The 13395-nt window shown below is 41.3% G+C and overlaps 3 pseudogenes across 3 annotated transcripts in view; 2 read left to right on the top strand and 1 right to left on the bottom strand.

The window, feature by feature from the left end:
- LOC309799247 (centrosomal protein of 78 kDa-like) overlaps positions 1 to 13395 on the top strand; it is a 780309-nt pseudogene that overhangs the window by 94422 nt on the left and 672492 nt on the right. The window lies entirely within an intron of this gene.
- Positions 1 to 13395, top strand: part of LOC309800867 (centrosomal protein of 78 kDa-like) — a 720575-nt pseudogene that overhangs the window by 57401 nt on the left and 649779 nt on the right. The gene's annotated exons all lie outside the window — the stretch shown is intronic.
- The window catches only part of LOC309799857 (U3 small nucleolar RNA-associated protein 25 homolog), a 29287-nt pseudogene that overhangs the window by 8118 nt on the left and 7774 nt on the right, over positions 1 to 13395 (bottom strand). The window contains exons 6-10 of the transcript in view: positions 12230 to 12640; positions 10032 to 10251; positions 2230 to 2432; positions 854 to 1036; positions 605 to 717 (exon numbers count right to left, since the gene is read on the bottom strand). The product of the transcript in view is annotated as a U3 small nucleolar RNA-associated protein 25 homolog (transcript). The remainder of the gene's footprint in view (positions 1 to 604; positions 718 to 853; positions 1037 to 2229; positions 2433 to 10031; positions 10252 to 12229; positions 12641 to 13395) is intronic.

Genomic DNA, 13395 nt, shown 5'->3' with positions numbered 1-13395 from the left:
CCTACCTCATTGCAAAGAGATTATATAGGGATAAAACTTGTTAAGCGCATCAAAAAGTAAGTGCCAACACTATTCATCATAAAGGATAGATGTGATGCTGGTATATCCCAGAGAATTATTCTAGGAAGTACGTAACTGTATCATTCATTCATTCATTCAGTTGTCAATCAGTCAGTCAACAAATAATTACTGAACACCTACCATGTGTTAAGCACCATTCTGCTACCATGGGTCCCCTGACTAAACACAATGAGAAGACGGGGAAATTACATAGAGAATTAGAAAAACAGTTCTTGCCCTGAAGGGCTTAGAATTAAGTTGTTGACATGAGGCATTAAAAAATTAATGTAATTTAAAAATGCCACAGTCTAGGGGAAAGTACCCTTGATTTACTAACCCTGACACTATTGGAACTAGGACAACACACCATTTCTCTGGCCTTCAGTGTCCTCCTCTGTCAATGGCATGATTGGATTCAATTATCTCATTTCATTTCGTAAATGGTAACTAAGAAAGCCAACGTGGAATACAATTCTAAATTTGAATGCCCAAGTAAAATCCCTCTCTGTGACCCCCAGGGATCCAATGGGACAGGGGAGGGTACCTGGCATCAATCACTGAAGCTAGGTTTTCAGGTTCCATCCTCTGGAAGACATGTGGGAGCTGCACCAGGACATGACTGATGCAGCCTGTCATCGGGACGTTCCTCACAGCCACCTGCCAGGAGTCAGTGAGAACATTAGGAAGTGAGCTATCCCCATTGTTGACCAAATGCTGTCCTCTCCTTCTGCCTCATGACCCAAACAATACACAATACTTCATGAAAATTCAGAGAAAGAAGGAGAGAACCCACCTGGCCTTGCACATTGACGCAGTACTTGTTGAACACAGAGTTGATCTGGGCATCCTGCAGGGCCCCAAACAGCAGCGTCTGACGATAGTACTTGGACCAATTATTGAGGTTCCACATGCGCACTCGAGAAAAGTCCACCCCATGTGAGTCCAAGGGCAGTAGGTTCATGTGGTTCATCAAATGCTTTGAGCAGAAGTAATACTCCATTAATACTTATTGAACACTTACCTGTTGGGCGTTGCTAACCTTTCTATAAGCCCATCATCTTATTTAACCCCATGAAGTAGATACTATCATCTCCCAAATTACAACAAGAAAACAGGCTCAGATGGGTGAGTGACTTGCCCATAGTCAAGCGAACAAGAAGAAAAGCTCAAACTGGCCACCTTGTGGATCTCTCAAAAAGGATCAAGATGCTACCTATACAGAATATTTCTTTTAAAGGAAATTCTGAAATGCCACTCTGGTCACTCTATAAGCAACTCAGTTCCAGACTTGGACAAGAAGGGAAATGACACGGAAAACAGAGCTGCTGTCCTTCCATGACTTGGCTCCCAAAACGTTAGAAAATTCCCGGAGTGACTACATGTGCCTTTTGCTCAAAATAAAGATGACTCAACCATCGACATGCCTGTTCTATTTTAATCATATTTTTACCTTGTAATGTATATTGAAGGGTCACAAGTACTATAAGTTTATTCCCTACTTTATAAATAAGTACTCCCCTTTATCTGTCCCAAACTTACTCCAAGTCCTGGGGTTGTAGAAAAGGTAAATTCTCACATGCCTTATAAAAATAAACCTATAGTTCTGTGATGAGGATTGTTCCAAAGCACAATCCTAAACCCCAAAACATTGCAGAGTATGTTGAGAGGGAGAAAAAAAATTATAGTACAAATTACAGTAGGGGGACAAAAACATCTTACGTTTCTCTGTAAAACATCACAAATTAAGAAATCATGAGCAATGTTTTCCCATCTCCACTGAAGACCAAACAAAAGAGAACGAGCATAAATAGGAGGAACTATTTTAGATAAAAACATTCCTGGTGAGGAGGGATTTCAATCAATCAACCAACCAACCAACCAACCAACCAACCAACCAACCAACCACACTAAACTGGTCTATTACTAGAAGCAACTTTTAAGGGGAAGAAATCTTTTCTGGAGATTTGAAAATGTTGACAAGAATTTTTATCTTTCTGGATACTTTACTGACCAACTTGTGGGTAGAAGAGGGGACAACATTTCCCGTTTTCAAATTGGAAAATGTGGAATATTTCCATTTCCAAGCTGAGTTTTAATCTGGACTTTAATAACCATTTCAGACTCAAACCACTGAGCTTCTTGTCTCTAAATGTTAATGACCAGCATTACCAAGACATGCTCCCAGTTCTGCATCAGGTAAATGTCAGCTTGATCAATGATGAGAAGCTTAATACAAGACAGAAAGTCAAAATCTCTCTTCTTCTCTCCTTCTCCACCAATGATGGTCCTCAAGCCCAGAGGGGAGGCAATGAGGATGTCTGACGAATAGAAGGGGGCATAAAGTCGGATGCTTCTCTGCAGTATTGCCACCCCTATACACAAAACAGCCAAGCACACATCAGTTCATGAGTCACCACCAAGCCATTAGCTTCCACCCTCTCCAACTGCAGCCTCCCCTTGTACCTTCCACATCTTCCCCTTTGCATGTAATTGTGCTCCAACTGCTTTAATTATTAAAATCATCATCGTCATCCCTCCTTTGCATCTACGGTCCCTTCTAGCTCCCACCCTCTTCTTTTCCTTCACTGGCAAACCTTCCAAAAAATTATCTCTACTTTAAAATCTCCCACTCACTCCTTAATGTACTGCAATCTGCCTCTGAGTCTCAGGACACCACTGAAATGACTCTTGCCAAGGTCACCAACAGCTCTCAGTTACCAATTCAATGGCACTTTAGTGTTTCTTGTCACGAATGCATAAGCACACCCTCCTTGAAATGTTCTTTTCCTTACTGGTGGTTTCTGTCACTTTAACACTTACTTCTATTACTGACCTGGTCCTTATCTATTTTTCCATATTCAAAGAGCTCTTCAACAAATCCCTGGATTCACCCACAAGTTCTCTTTCACTCTACATAAAGCTTTGGATAAATATATTCACTAATTATGGCTTTAACATTATCATCACAAAAATTTATATATCCTGCCCACATCTCTTTCCTAAGCAACAAGTAGCAGTCTTTAAAGAGCCCAGATCATATGTGAAGGAGATTCACTTGCTAATCTTAAAGCATCTACCAGAGGGGCAGAAGTTGGCTGGGACTCTCTCTGGGGACAGAATGCTGGCAGATGCCATTTTTACAAATTCCCTCTACCTTGATGGCACTGGTGGGTGCCACTTTTTTGCACTCTCACTCTTAAGTTGCTAACAGTGGTGGTGGGTGAGTACCCCCTACCCCACGGCCCTGCACTGCCTGTGTGCAGCACTGACAAACATGGACAACGAGCAGCCACGCCTACCCCATCTCATGCCACTCGCGGGACACGACCTGAGGCAACAATCACATGTAGCCCACACAGGGGACACTCCTTGAGCACCAGGCTCAGGCAGATGGGGGTGGGACTGCATTTCTAGACTCCATGGGAGTGAAACAAACAGAGAGAGTTTATAAGATGACCAAGAACTAGGAAAAAGTTAAAAATACAGTTCATCTCCCACACAGGGCCACTCCTTCAAGACGGGGCAGTAACTGTTTTGCATAATACACAGAAACAAAGACGGAGAGTCAAGCAAAATGAGGAAGCAGAGGAACATGTTCCAAATGAAGGAACAAGATAAAACCCCAGAAAAAATATTTAATGAAACAGATGCAAGTGATTTATCCAATAAAGAATTCAAAGTCATAGTCCTAAAGATGCTCACCAAACTTGGGAGATGAATGAACGAACACAGTGAGAAACTCAAGAAAGAGACAGAATATAAGAAAGTTCTAAACAGAGCTCACACAGCTGAAGATTATAATAATTGAACTGAAAAATACACTAGAGGGAATCAACAGCAGACTAGATGGTAGAAAAGAACAGATCAGTGACCTGGCAGACAAGGTAGCAGAAATCACCCCAACAGAACAGCAAAGAGAAAAAATATTTTTAAAATATGAGGACAGTTTAAGGGAACTGTGGGACAACATCAAGTGTACTATCATCGGTGTTAAGGGGTCGCAGAAGAAGAGAGAGAAAGGGGCACTAACACCCACATTATAGGGGTCCCAGAAGGAGGACAGAGAAAGAAAGGGGCAGAAAACTTATCTGAAGAAATAATGGCTAAAAATGTCCCTAACCTGGTGAAGGAAACAGACATTCAGGTCCAGCAAGAACCAAGAGTCCCAAACAAAATGAGCCCAAGGAGATTCATACCAAGACACATTATAATTAATATGTTAAAAGTCAAAGGTAAAGAGGGAATCTTAAGCAGCAAGAGAAAAACAACTAATTACAGACAAGGGAATCCCCATAAGAATATCAGCTGATTTTTCATCAGAAACTTTGTGGTCCAGAAGGAGATGGCATGATATGTTCAAATATGCTGAAAGGAAAAAACTTCCAACAAAGAAGGAAGGAAATAATAGAAGTCAGATGAGAAATACTGAATAAATGAAATGGAGACAAAAAAAAAAAAGATCAATGAAACTAAGAGCTGGTTCTGTGAAAAGATAAACAAAATTAACAAACCTTTAGTCAGACTCAATAAGAAAAAAAGAGAAGGGGCCCAAATCAGAAATGAAAGAGAAGCTATAACTGACACTACAGAAATACAAAGTATCGTAAGAGACTACTACGAACAATTATACACCAACAAGTCAGATAACCTAGAAGAAATACATAAATTCCTAGAAACACACAATCTTCTAAAACTGAATCATGAAGAAAAAATGTGAATAGATCAATTACTAGTAATGTGATTGAATCAGTAATCAAAAAGCTCCCCAAAAACAAAAGACCAGGACCAGAGAGCTTCATGGTAAATTCTATGAAATACTTAAAGAAGATTTAATACCTATCCTTCTCAAACATATTTCAAAAAACTGAAGAGGCGGAAACACTTCCAAACTCATTTTATGAGGCCAGCATAACCCTGATACTGAAACACCACAAAAAAAGAAATGTACAGGCTACTATGCCTGATAAACACAGATGCAAAAATCCTTGACAAATTATTAGCAAACTGAATCCAACAATACATTAAAAGGACCATACACTATAATCAAGTAGAATTTATTCCAGGGATGCAAGGATGGGTTGACAAAGTGGGTATAGAGGGAACGTATCTCAACATAACAAAGGCATATACGATAAACCCACAGCTAACATCATATTCAGTGGTGAAAAGCTGAAAGCATTTCCTCTAAAATCAGGAACAAGACAAGGATGCACACTTCTGCCACTTTTATTCAACATAGTATTGGAAATCCTAGCCACAGCAACTAGGCAAGAAAAAGAAATAAAAGATACCCAAATTGGAAAGGAGGAAGTAAAACTGACTATTTGCAGATGACATGATACTTTATGGAGAACACCCTAAAGACTCCACCAAAAAACTGTCAGAACTAATAAATAAATTTAGTAATGTTGCAGGATACAAAATTAACAAAAATCTGTTGTGTTTATATACATTAATAATGAACTATTAGAAAGAGAAATTAAGAAAACAATCCATTTACAATAGCATCAAAAAGAATAAACTACCTAGAAAAAAATCTAACCAAGAAGGTAAAAAACTTGTACTTGGAAAACTACAAGGTATTGATGAAAGAAACTAAAGATGACAGAAACATGAAAAAATACACCATGCTCATAGATGGGAAGACTTAGTACTGTTAAAATGTCCATACTGGACACCAAGGGGGGAAAGTGGGGGTGGGGGTGGGGGTGTGATGAATTGGGAGATTGGGACTGACATGTATATACTAATATGTATTAAATGGATAACTAATAAGAACCTGCTGTATAAAGAAATAAATAAAATTCAAAAACAAAGTCCATACTACCCAAAGAAATCTACAGATTTAATGCAATCCTTATCAAAGTACCCATGACATTTTTCATAAAACTAGAGTAATCCTAAAATTTGTACAGAGTTGCAAAGGATCCTGAATAGCCAAACTGATTATGAGAAAGAAGAACAAAGCTGAAGGTATAACACTCCCTGATTTTAAACTACACTACAAGTCTACAGTAATCAAAATTGTACGGTAATAGCACAAAAACAGACACAGATCAACAGAACAGAGAGCCCAGAAATAAATCCATATTTATATGGTCACAATCTATGACAAAGGAGACAAGAATATACAATGCAGAAAAGACAGTCTCATCAACAAATGGTGATGGGAAAACTAGACAGCTACATGCAAAAGAATGAAACTGGACCACTAGCTTACACCATCTACAAAAATCAACTCAAAATGGATTAAAGACTTGAACATAAGACCTGAAAACCACAGAACTCCCAGAAGAAAACATAGGCAGTAACTTCCCTGACAACAGTCTTAGCAATATTTTTTTGGATCTGACTCCACAGGCAAGGGCAATGAAACCAAAAATAAACAAATGGGACTACATCAAACTAAAAAGCTTGTGCACAGCGATGGAAACCATCAATGAAACAAAAAGGCAATCTACTGAATGGGAGAGGATATTTGCAAATCTAGTAAGGGGTTAAGATCCAAGATATATAAAGAACTCATGTAACTCATTATCAAAAAACCCCAAACGGGGCTTCCCTGGTGGCACAGTGGTTGAGAGTCCGCCTGCCGATGCAGGGGATATGGGTTCGTGCCCTGGTCCGGAAAGATCCCACGTGCCACGGAGCGGCTAGGCCCGTGAGCCGTGGCCGCTGAGCCTGCGCGTCCGGAGCCTGCGCTCCGCAATGGGAGAGGCCAAAACAGTGAGAGGCCCGCGTACTGCAAAAAAAAAAAAAAAAAACGCAAAAAAAACCCCCCAAACAATCCAATTAAAAAATAGCAGAGGGGGCTTCCCTGGTGGCGCAGTGGTTGAGAATCCACCTGCCGATGCAGGAGACACGGGGTCGTGCCCCGGTCCGGGGGGATCCCACATGCCGTGGAGTGGCTGGGCACATGAGCCATGGCCGCTGAGCCTGCGCGTCCGGAGCCTGTGCTCCGCAACGGGAGAGGCCACAACAGTGAGAGGCCCACGTACAGAAAAAAAAAAAAAAAAAAAAAGCAGAGGACCTGAATAAACATTTTTCCAAAGAAGTCGTACTGATAGCCAACAGTCAAATGTAGAGATGCTCAACATCACTCATCAGGAAAATGCAAATCAAAATCACAATGAGAAATCAAAACTACAATGAGGTACCATCTCACACTGGTCAGAATGGCCATCATTAAAATGTCTACAAATAACAAATGCTGGAGAGGGTGTGGAGAGAAGGGAACCCTCCTACGCTGTTGGTGGGAATGTAAGTTGGTGCAGTCACTATGGAAAACAGTATGGAGTTTCCTTGGAAAACTAAAAATATAATTACCATATGATCCAGCAATCCCACTCCTGGGCATATATCTGGACAAAACTATAATTCAAAAAGATACATGCACCCCTATGTTCACAGCAGCACTATTCACAATAGCCAAGACATGGAAACAACCTAAATGTCCATTGACAGATGAATGGATAAAGATGTGATACATATATACAATGGAATACTACTCAGTCATAAACATGAACAAAATAATGCCATTTGGCAGCAACATGGATGCAACTACAGATTATCATACTAAGAGGAGTCTGTCAAAGAGAAAGACAAATACCATATGATATCACGTATATATGAAATCTAAAATATGGCACAAATGAACCTATCTACAAAACAGAAACAGACTCACAGACCTGTGGTTGCCAAGGTCAGGGGTGGGGAAAGGGATGGACTGAGAGTCTGGGGTTAGTTGATGCAAACTATTACCTTTAGAATGGGTAAACAACAAGGTCCTACTGTATAGCACAGGGAACTATATCCAATCTCCTGGGATATGCCATAATGCAAAAGAATATAAAAAAGGATGTATATATGTGTATAACTGAGTCACTGCCGTACAGCAGAAATGAGCACAACATTGTAAATCAACTATACCTACTCCAATTAAAAAAAAAAAAAGAAGAATGTATCAGGTGGCTAGTAAGTGCTGTGATCAAAATGAAATAATATAAAATGATAGGCTGTGATTTTGGAGTTATAAATTCTTACAGCCACCATGTATTATAAGTTGCTATTAACCAAAGCACAGAGAGAAAAAAAACCACAATGAGATATCACCTCAAACCTGTCAGAATAGGTCTTATCCAAAAGACAAGAAATAACAAATGCTGGCAAAGATGTGGAGAAAAGGGAACCCTTGTGCATTGTTAGTGGAAATGTAAATTGGTGTGGCCACTATGGAAAACAGTATGGATGTTCTTCAAAAATTAAAAATAGAATCACCATACAATTGAGCAACTCAACTTCTGGGTGTTTATCCAAAGAAAAAAACCCACTAATTCAAAAAGATATATGCACTCCTACGTTCAATGCAACATTTATAATAGCCAAAATATGGAATATGGAAGCAGCCTAAGTGTCCACAGATGACAAATGGATAAAGATGCGGTGTGTACACACACACACACACACACACACACACACACACACACACACACACAATGGAATATTACTCAGCCATAGATGAATGAAATCTTGCCATCTGCGACAACAAGGATAGACCTTGAGGGTATCACAGTAAGTGAAATAAGTCAGACAAAGACAAATATCAACAGCATGTGACTTCACTTATATGTGGAATCTCAAAAACAAAAAACCAGACAGATAGATACAGAGAACAGACTGGTGGTTGCCAGCAGGGAGGGCGGGGTTGGAGGGTGGGCAAAATGGATGGGGGAGATCAGGAGGTATAAAACTTCCAGTTATAAAGTGAACAGGTCACAGGGATCCAATGTATGCCATGGGGAATATAGTCAATAATATTGCATTAACTTTGTATGGTGACAAACGGTAACTTTACTTATTGTTGTGATAAGTTTGTAAGGTATATAGACATTGAATCACTATGTTGTACACCTGAAACTAATATGTCAATTATATATCAATTAAACAAAAGACTGATTTATCAGCTCCTTGTTGGCCGCCTGCATATGTTTAAAACTAACTGTAAGCTCTAATCCCCTTGCACTGCACACTCCGGCCATGCTAAAGCCTCTGAATCCTAAGTCTTGCCGGTTTATTCACCCTGATGCCTCCACACTTGCCATTTCCTGTCTGAAACTTTTTCTTCCACTCTCATCGCTCTACTTTGTACCTGGCTAAATCTGACTCAGGTTTCAACATAGTATGGATGGTACCTCCAACAGAAGGCCTTCCCTAACAGTCCTGAGCCCATTTTGAGTAAGGATATTTGCTTTAAATACTTTAACTAGAACACCCACTATCCTCTAACCGTAACACATCTCATCCCATACTGTCTGATTTGTCTTAAGGCTGGACTTGCTTAACAGTAACTTTTAATTCCATATCTCCAGCTTAACAGTGCCTGGCACATAGTAGATGCTTAATAAGTGGTAAATGGGCATACGTGACTAATAAATATTTTCCAGGAACTTTTTCAATGAACAAGCAACCAAGTACATGGGAGCTGAATGACAAACAAGCAAAAATGTGCAAAGCTGGGTGGGAGTCAGTAAGTCCAGAGTGGAGATAATTCAGGTGTGGGCACTCCACATGGCAGGCAGGAGGGAAGTCCATTACGTACAGATGCTCTAGTTTATTCATCTTCCCCAGACTGACCCACCCAGCCCCATCAGCTCCAACTCCCCCAAGAAGCCCTGTAGCATTGACTGTGAGCTACCAGCTATAGGCATGCTGAGACATTTGTTATAAACATGCAGGTGCCTTTCATACATGCCTTCACAGACACTCCATCCCATTAGCCAAGTATGTACCCCATTAGCCAAGGCAAGACTCTCCCCTGGCAGACGAGTGGTCTCAAATGTGTCCTGGTTCTGCTAGGAGGCTGAGACAGTGACCCTCTGAAAGAATGCCTAATTCCAGGCTTCTAGCTTCCAGCTATGTGCACCTCACACCTCAGGTCCCTCAGGGTCTCAGTTTTGACAAGGAGGAATTACCAGTCCTGAAGTGGTCATCGATGTTGCCGACAAATACAGCTTCATAATCCTCAGGCCTCTTCAGGTTGGGTGGTCTCTCCTTGGGATCTGAGCCATACTCTCCATTAAACCTCTTTTTGTTGCTTACAATTATTTTCTTCTTGCTGTCGCCCTCAAGAAGACAGATGAAGAGCTGTACCACCCGCAAAGCAGCTTCCCGGAATGGCACCACTATCGGCACCTGTGGAGGGAGTGATGGGCAGCCTTGGAGGGGCAAGGGGAAGGAAGGACAGCTCGAGGTGAGCCTGCTGGGGACCTAAGGAGCCCTCCGTTCCACAGCCCCTGGCCAAGGACCACATCCGTGTCACCCCCTTTACATAGGACCTGGCTCAGTACTGAAGGCTGAGCATCTTTCCGAACCACAGCACCATGTCCTATGGACTTCAATCTCATGGCTCCTTGGGGTGGGGGTGGGGTTAATTCTTAAGCAGAATGTAGAAATTTTATTTATTTTTTTTTTTTTTTGCGGTACGCGGGCCTCTCACTGTTGTGGCCTCTCCCGCTGCGGAGCACAGGCTCCGGACGCGCAGGCTCAGCGGCCATGGCTCACGGGCCCAGCCGCTCCGCGGCATGTGGGATCTTCCTGGACTGGGGCACGAACCCGTGTCCCCTGCATCGGCAGGCGGACTCTCAACCACTGCGCCACCAGGGAAGCCCAGAAATACTCTTTGAGGTAAGTCAATGCCGTTAACAGAGGTGTCCATTAGCAAAAACCCAAGGGCATAAACACACAAAGCTCTTTGAGGACAAGAAATGTTACTCATTTCTGTCTCCCACAGAACTTAGTTCAGTATTTTGATCCGTAAGACCCAAGGAATATGCTGAACAAATGAATTAGATGTATTAAGTAGAGAATAAAGTTAGTAAGGAAAGGACTAAAGCATCATTACTTTTCTAGTACATTTCCTAGTACATTTTTCAGAAATGATGATAAAGGATTTCTGAAATAAGATGATATTTCAATGGGAAATATAGGATTCAGTTTTCCAAACATTTCCAAAAGTGCTCAATTTTAACTGTTGAGGAAAAAAAAACAGAAGATGCTTAACAAATGATTACCTTCTAACTACCCTTGTGTAAACAATACAATCAATGGATATAACCCCAGTCAGATCAGACAATTCACCAAATTCTGAATGTGACTCATGGGTAATCTACCTCATATTCTATTTTGCAATTCTAAATGGAAACAGATAATCTTATTATCCTGATGTTCAAGATTCTGAGATAGTTTCTCAGAAAGGCAACCAGCACAGCCAGAGGGGTGTAGTGATTCAGTTTGGTACAGTGCAGGGATGATGGATCAGTTTTGAAGAGGGCCAAGTTACTGTCCCGGCTGTCACACTAAGTAAGTGTCTAGGCTTTGGTTTCCCCAACTATCAAACAAGAGGGTTGGACTAAGAAATCTCTAAGAGCCATATCAGTATCAAAATCCTAAAATCCTATTAAGCCCAATGAGAAGAATCTAAGAAGATGAGGCTTCTTCAATATAGACACAGAGGCTAAAGGGTAAGGGGGTATGGGTGGCACAGTATCTAGCTCCAGCACATCATGAAAAACGTAGACAGAATTCAACGACGTAAGCTCCCAATCCACTGGAGCTTAGGCTTATGAGCCACATAAATGTAATCATCACTTTAAGCAGTAATAAGGATACAATGCAAAAACAGGGATTTTGTTTTCCAAGGTCTACATATTTATGTGGCTTAGTGAAGGGAATCCTTGGTTCTAGTCCTGTCTCTGCTACTTTTTCTCTGGTTCTCTTTAGCAAGGTCCTCTACGAATCTGGGTCTCTGTCCACAGGTGTAATATGTAGGGATTGAATAAAAGGCTCCTTAAGGTCCCATCCAGCTCTGACAATCACAAAGAAGAGATTTATAGTGGAGTGTTACTTATGTAGGATCAGGGTTTATCTTTAAGGAGAGAATTATCATGGAGGTACCTCCTACTCCACTTTCCAGTTAGATCTGCTGTTAGAGACAGTCCACTGAGCTGTCTGCAGCACTGCCGTGACATTACCTGGCCCATCTAATATGCTCATTCTTGGACTCATTCATTATTCCAATCATTAAACCATCTGAGAACCTGCTAAGTGCCAGGACCCATATGTTAGAGCCTTACAGCCTCCTTGAGGGCAAAGTTCTGCTGCTGCCACTCACCTTGGGCCTCGTTAGCCCTTGGTCCCTGAAGTCATCATCATCACCCAACCCAAGTTTCTGGCTTCGGCATCTGCTGTTGTTGGCAAGCACCTGGGCATTGGCTTTGAGAACGTGATTTATCACATGCAGGCAGTACACGTGGCGGATCTCTTCCCCTTTCTTCAGGGCAGTCCTTTCTGGGTAGAACAGGTCCCGGTAAGAATTCATAATTAAGAAGAGCTCTTTCTGGAGGGGTGTGAAGGGGCTACTTGAATTTGGGGGACAAGAGGGGAACTGGCTGTTGGTCTTGATCCAGGTGGATTCCAGAGGCTTCTGGAGATGAAGTGACTTTAAGTCAATGTCCTTTGGGGGTTTAAAGGTTTCCAACTGTTGAAACCTGGATGAAAAGACAAGCTGGCCCAGGATGGGCCACTGTGGGAGAAATGATCAAGAACTAAGTTAGAAATGAATTATAGTACCTTACATTCATATAATGCTTTATAATTTACCAAGGCCTTTCACAACTTACAGATCCTCTCACTTTATCCTCACAACAACCTTACAAGCTAAACACTATAATGCTCTTCTTGCAGTTTAGGAAATGCTGAGGTTCAGAGGTTATAGGATTCAGACAAACAGAGGAGAACAGAGCTAAGGGTTAGAGCCCAAGGTTTCTGACTTTAGAAACCTTGTGAGCTCTTCACTAGATCAGTGGGTCACAAACTGTCCTGTGGACCACACTGTAGGAAGTCAAAATTTACTCTAGACAAAAGAAAAGGGGGCCCAACGGTCAAATAACTTCGGTAACCACCACAAAACCTAATCCCCCTCAGGGAGAGTCACAAGCAGATCGGACACTAAAGGTTCTGCTGAGTCCTGTAACAAGGACTCCGTTCCACTTCGTTTGACCCAGAGTTTTCCAAATTTACTTGGACGTGGAACAAGGTTTTTGTTGTTGTTTTGGATTTTTTTTTTTTTTTGGAGACATATATTAGAATTGAAAAGAATAGTATTTTGTGGAATACCAGTTTGGGAATTTTTGCACTGTAACAAAACTGCTGATCTTAGCAATAAAGAAAGGATGACCTCTGCAATAAAAAAGAATTAACTATTGATATATGCCAACAACTGGGATGAACCTCCAAGGAATTATGCTGCGTGAGAAAAAGCCAACCTGTATGATTTTA

Source organism: Mesoplodon mirus, assembly GCF_964341445.2.
Source record: "Mesoplodon mirus genome assembly, chromosome: 3".
Classification (NCBI taxonomy): domain Eukaryota; kingdom Metazoa; phylum Chordata; class Mammalia; order Artiodactyla; family Ziphiidae; genus Mesoplodon; species Mesoplodon mirus.
The sequence above is the reverse complement of the archived record's forward strand: the minus strand, read 5'-3'. Positions and strand labels throughout refer to the sequence as shown.